The 6,407-nt window shown below is 38.6% G+C and overlaps 1 non-coding gene across 1 annotated transcript; it reads right to left on the reverse strand.

The window, feature by feature from the left end:
• Nucleotides 1-4,107: 4,107 nt before the first annotated feature.
• Nucleotides 4,108-4,215, reverse strand: LOC112724560 (small nucleolar RNA R71). Its single transcript, XR_003163717.1, has one exon. It is a non-coding gene; the product is annotated as a small nucleolar RNA R71 (small nucleolar RNA).
• Nucleotides 4,216-6,407: the final 2,192 nt, after the last annotated feature.

Below are 6,407 nucleotides of genomic sequence, written 5' to 3' on the forward strand. Positions count from 1 at the left end.
ACGTGTAAAGCTCAATGCTTAGCTGATGAGCGGATAATTTATACGCTTTTTGACATTGTTTTTAGTATGTTTTTAGTAGAATCTAGTTACTTTTAGGGATGTTTTCATTAGTTTTTATGTTAAATTCACATTTCTGGACTTTACTATGAGTTTGTGTGTTTTTTTGTGATTTCAGGTATTTTCTGGCTGAAATTGAGGGACTTGAGCAGAAATCAGATTCAGAGGTTGAAAAAGGACTGCTGATGCTGTTGGATTCTGACCTCCCTGCACTCAAAGTGGATTTTATGGAGCTACAGAACTCGAAATGGCGCGCTTCCAATTTCGTTGGAAAGTAGATATCCAGGGCTTTCCAGCAATATATAATAGTCCATACTTTGGCCAAGAATTGACGACGTAAACTGGCGTTCAACGCCAGTCTTCTGCCCAAATCTGGCGTCCAGCGCCAGAAAAGGATCCAAAACCAGAGTTGAACGCCCAAACTGGCACAGAACTTGGCGTTCAACTCCACAAATGGCCTCTGCACGTGCTACACTCAAGCTCAGCCCAAACACACACCAAGTGGGCCCCGGAAGTGGATTTATGCATCAATTACTTACTCATGTAAACCCTAGTGACTAGTTTATTATAAATAGGACCTCTTACTATTGTCTTTTAGACCATCCTGGATTGTATTGATCCTGTGATCACGTTTTAGGGGGCTGGCCATCTCGGCCATGCCTGGACCTTCACTTATGTATTTTCAACGGTAGAGTTTCTACACTCCATAGATTAAGGTGTGGAGCTCTGCTGTTCCTCAAAGATTAATGCAAAGTACTACTGTTTTCTATTCAATTCTTCTTATTTCGCTTCTAAGATATCCATTCGCACCCAAGAACGTGATGAAGGTGATGATTATGTGTGACGCTCATCATCCTTCTCCCTTATGAACGCGTGCCTGACAAACACTTCCGTTCTACATGAAATAAGCTAGAATGAATATCTCTTAGATCTCCTAACCGGAATCTTCGTGGCGTAAGCTAGAATGATGGCGGCATTCAAGAGAATCCGGAAAGTCTAAACCTTGTCTGTGGTATTCTGAGTAGGATTCAATGATTGAATGACTGTGACGAGCTTCAAACTCGCGAGTGCTGGGCGTTAGTGACAGACGCAAAAGGAGGGTGAATCCTATTCCAGCATGATCGAGAACCGACAGATGATTGGCCGTGCTGTGACAGAGCATGTGAGCATATCTTTCACTGAGAGGAGGGGATGTAGCCACTGACAATGGTGATGCCCTTGCATAAAGCCAGCCATGGAAAGGAGTGAGACTGATTGGATGAAGATAGCAGGAAAGCAGAGGTTCCGAGGAACGAAAAGCATCTCCATTCGTTTATCTGAAATTCCTACCAATGATTTACATAAGTATCTCTATCCCTATTTTACTATATAATATTCGAAAACACCATCATTACTTTATATCTGCCTGACTGAGATTTACAAGGTGACCATAGCTTGCTTCATACCAACAATCTCCGTGGGATTCGACCCTTACTCACGTAAGGTATTACTTGGACGACCCAGTGCACTTGCTGGTTAGTTGTATCGAAGTTGTGACAATTATGTATTGAGATCAGCGCACCAAGTTGCTCACGTTGCCAGGGATTGTTTGAGCCTGGACATCACAATTGGCGCCGTTGCCGGGGATTGTTTGAGTTTGGACAACTGACGGTTCATCTTGTTGCTCAGATTAGGTAATTTTCTTTTTGTTTTCTTTTCAAAAATTTTTCAAAAATATTTCAAAATTTTCTCATCTGTTTTCGAAAAAAAAATGTTTTCAAAAATAAACTATTCTATGGCTTCAGAATTTTTAAGAATGAATTCTAGTGTTTCATGAAGCATGTTGAAGCCTGGCTGGCTGTAAAGCCATGTCTAAATTCAATTGGACTGAGGCTTGCAATTTGTTTTCAAGAGCAATTTAGTTGTTGCTCATCCATCTGCTGCTGATCCATGATCACCTGCTGAAGCTTGGCTGGCCATTGGCCATGTCTAGTGTTTTGGACTGGAGCTTTCTTTGAAAGCTTGGCTGGCTAGTGAGCCATGTCTAATTCCTGGACTGAAGCTTTAGACTAAGAATGCAAGATTCCTGGAATTCATATTAAAAATTTTGGAATCCTTATTTTTCTTTTTCATATTAATTTTCGAAAAATACAAAAAAAAAATTAGAAAATCATAAAAATCAAAAATATTTTCTGTTTCTTGTTTGAGTCTTGAGTCATATAATAAGTTTGGTGTCAATTGCATGTGCATCTTGCATTTTTCAAAAATTCATGCATTCATAGTGTTCTTCATGATCTTCAAGTTGTTCTTGGTAAGTCTTCTTGTTTGATCTTGATGATTTTTTGTTTTGTGTTGTATAGTATTTTTCATATGCATTCTTGAATTCTTGGTGTCTAGGCATTAAAGAATTCTAAGTTTGGTGTCTTGCATGTTTTCTTTGCATTAAAAATTTTTCAAAAATATGTTCTTGATGTTCATCATGACATTCAAAGTGTTCTTGGTGTTCATCTTGACATTCATAGCATTCTTGCATGCATTCATTGTTTTGATCTAAAAATTTCATGCATTGCATATTTTTCATGTTTTTTCATAAAAATTTCAAAAATAAAAAAAATATCTTTCCCTTTTTCTCTCATCAAATTCGAAAATTTGGATTGACTTTTTCAAAAAATTTTTAAAATCAAATTGTTTCTTATGAGTCAAATCAAATTTTCAATTTGAAAATCTTATCTTTTTCAAAATCTTTTTCAAAAATCAAATCTTTTTCAAAATTCTTAGTTATTTTCGAAAATTCCAAAAATATTTTTCAAAAATCTTTTTCTTATTTTTATACCAAATTTTCGAAAATAACATAATCAATTAATGTTTTGATTCAAAAATTTGAAGTTTGTTACTTGCTTGTTAAGAAAGATTCAAACTTTAAGTTCTAGAATCATATCTTGTGATTTCTTATGAATCAAGTCATTAATTGAGATTTTAAAAAAGCAAATCTTTTTCAAAATTAGTTTCTAAAATATCTTCTTATCTTATCTTTTTCAAAAATATCTTTTCAAAATATCTTTTCTAACCTCCTAACTTCTTATCTTTTCAAAATTGGTTTTCAAAATTTGTTTCAACTAACTAACTAACTTTTTGTTTGTTTCTTAACTTTTTCAAAACTACCTAACTAACTCTTTCTCTCATTTTTCGAAAATATCTTCCCCTTTTTCAAAATTTCTTTTTAATTTATTAATTAATTTAATTTTTAAAATCTTAATTTTCGAAAATTACTAACATTTTTCAAAAACTATTTTCAAAAATCACTAACTCTTTTTCAAAAATAATTTTCGAAAATTCTCTCTCTCCCATCTTATTCTATTTATTCATTCATATCCTAACATCTCATCTCACATCTCTTCCATCCTCACAGTTGTGTTCCTTCCATTATATTACATTCTTTGTCTCCCTCTTTTTTTCCACTCACAAAGGGATCCCTATACTGTGGTATAAAGGATCTCTATTATTATTATTATTTTTCTGTGCCTTCTTCTTTGTCATATGAGCAGGAGCAAGGACAAGAACATTCTTGTGGAAGCAGATCCAGAACCTGAAAGGACTCTGAAGAGAAAATTAAGAGAAGCTAAAATACAACAATCCAGAGATAACCTTTCAGAAATTTTCGAACAGGCAGAGGAGATGGCAGCCGAAAATAATGATAATGTAAGGAAGATGCTTGGTGACTTTACTGCACCTAATTCCAATTTACATGGAAGAAGCATCTCCATTCCTGCCATTGGAGCAAACAACTTTGAGCTGAAACCTCAATTAGTTTCTCTAATGCAGCAGAACTGCAAGTTTCATGGACTTCCATCTGAAGATCCTTTTCAGTTCTTAACTGAATTCTTGCAGATATGTGATACTGTTAAGACTAATGGAGTAGATCCTGAAGTCTACAGGCTCATGCTTTTCCCTTTTGCTGTAAGAGACAGAGCTAGATTATGGTTGGATTCTCAACCCAAAGACAGCCTGAACTCTTGGGATAAGCTGGTCACGGCTTTCTTAGCCAAGTACTTTCCTCCTCAAAAGCTGAGCAAGCTTAGAGCTGATGTTCAAACCTTCAGACAGAAAGAAGGTGAATCCCTCTATGAAGCTTGGGAAAGATACAAACAGTTGACCAAAAAGTGTCCTTCTGACATGCTTTCAGAATGGACCATCCTGGATATATTCTATGATAGTTTATCTGAGCTATCAAAGATGTCACTGGACACTTCTGCAGGTGGATCCATTCACCTAAAGAAAATGCCTGCAGAAGCTCAAGAACTCATTGACATGGTTGCTAATAACCAGTTCATGTACACTTCTGAAAGGAATCCTGTGAGTAATGGGACGCCTATGAAGAAGGGAGTTCTTGAAGTTGATACTCTGAATGCCATATTGGCTCAGAATAAAATATTGACTAAGCAAGTCAATATGATCTCTCAGAGTCTGAATGGAATGCAAGCTGCATCCAACAGTACTCAAGAGGCATCTTCTGAAGAAGAAGCCTATGATCCTGAGAACCCTGCAATAGCAGAGGTAAATTACTTAGGTGAACCTTATGGAAACACCTATAACTCAACATGGAGAAATCATCCAAATTTCTCATGGAAGGATCAAAAGCCCCAACAAGGCTTTAATAATGGTGGAAGAAACAGGTTTAGCAATAGCAAGCCTTTTTCATCATCAACTCAGCAACAGACAGAGAACTCTGAACAAAATACTTCTAATTTAGCAAATCTAGTCTCTGATCTATCTAAGGCCACTGTAAGTTTCATGAATGAAACAAGGTCTTCCATTAGAAATCTGGAAGCACAAGTGGGCCAGCTGAGTAAAAGGATCACTGAAATCCCTCCTAGTACTCTCCCAAGCAATACAGAAGAGAACCCAAAAGGAGAGTGCAAGGCCATTGACATAAGCGCCATGGCCGAACCTGTGAGGAGAGGAGAGGACGTGAATCCCAAGGAGGAAGACCTCCTGGGACGTCCAGTGGTCAATAAGGAGCTTCCCTCTGAAGAACCAAAGGAATCTGAGACTCATCTAGAGACCATAGAGATTCCATTGACCCTCCTTATGCCCTTCATGAGCTCTGACGAGTATTCCTCTTCTGAAGAGAATGAGGATGTTACAGAAGAGCAAACTGCCAAGTTTCTTGGTGCAATCATGAAGCTGAATGCCAAATTATTTGGCATTGATACTTGGGAAGTTGAACCTCCCTTGTTCATCAATGAACTAAGTGATCTGGATCAACTGACATTGCCTCAGAAGAGACAGGATCCTGGAAAGTTCATAATACCATGTACCATAGGCACCATGATCTTTAAGGCTCTATGTGACCTTGGTTCAGGAATAAACCTCATGCCCCTCTCTGTAATAGAGAAACTGGGAATCTATGGGGTGCAAGCTGCAAAAATCTCACTAGAGATGGCAGACAGCTCAAGAAAACAGGCTTATGGACAAGTAGAAGATGTATTAGTAAAGATTGAGGGCCTTTACATCCCTGCTGATTTCATAGTCCTGGATACTGGAAAGGAAGAGGATGAATCCATCATCCTAGGAAGACCTTTCCTGGCCACAGCAAGAGCTGTGATTGATGTTGACAGAGGTGAAATAGTCCTTCAATGGAATGAGAACTCCCTTGTATTCAAAACTCAAGGATCTCCCTCTGCAACCATGGAGAGGAAGCTTGAAAAGCTTCTCTCAAAGCAGAGTCAACCAGAGCCCCCACAGTCAAACTCTAAGTTTGGTGTTGGGAGGCCACAACCAAACTCTAAGTTTGGTGTTGGAGAGTTTCAACAAAGCTCTGCACATCTGTGAGGCTCCATGAGAGCCCACTGTCAAGCTATTGACATTAAAGAAGCGCTTGTTGGGAGGCAACCCAATGTTTATCTAATTCTTATTTTTATTGTTTGTCATGTTTTCTTAGGTTCATGATCATGTGGAGTCACAAAATAAATAGAAAAATTGAAAACGGAATCAAAAACAGCAGAAGAAAAATCACACCCTGGAGGAGCATCTGTCTGGCGTTCAGCGCCAGAACAGAGCATGGTTCTGGCGCTGAACGCCCAAAATGGGCAGCTTCTGGGCGCTGAACGCCAGAACAGGCATGGTTCTGGCGTTCAACGCCAGAAATGGCACACAAATGGGCGTTGAACGCCCAAAATGGCCACCAACCTGGCGCTGAACGCCCAAAGTTGGGTACAAAGGCATTTTTATATGCCTAATGGGTGCAGGGATGTAATTCCTTGAACACCTCAGGATCTGTGGACCCCACAGGATCCACTCAGGATCTGTAGACCCCACAGGATCCCCACCTACCTCCACTCACTTCTTCTCACCACTCTCTTTCACACAAC

This window comes from Arachis hypogaea, chromosome 11 (assembly GCF_003086295.3).
Source record: "Arachis hypogaea cultivar Tifrunner chromosome 11, arahy.Tifrunner.gnm2.J5K5, whole genome shotgun sequence".
Classification (NCBI taxonomy): domain Eukaryota; kingdom Viridiplantae; phylum Streptophyta; class Magnoliopsida; order Fabales; family Fabaceae; genus Arachis; species Arachis hypogaea.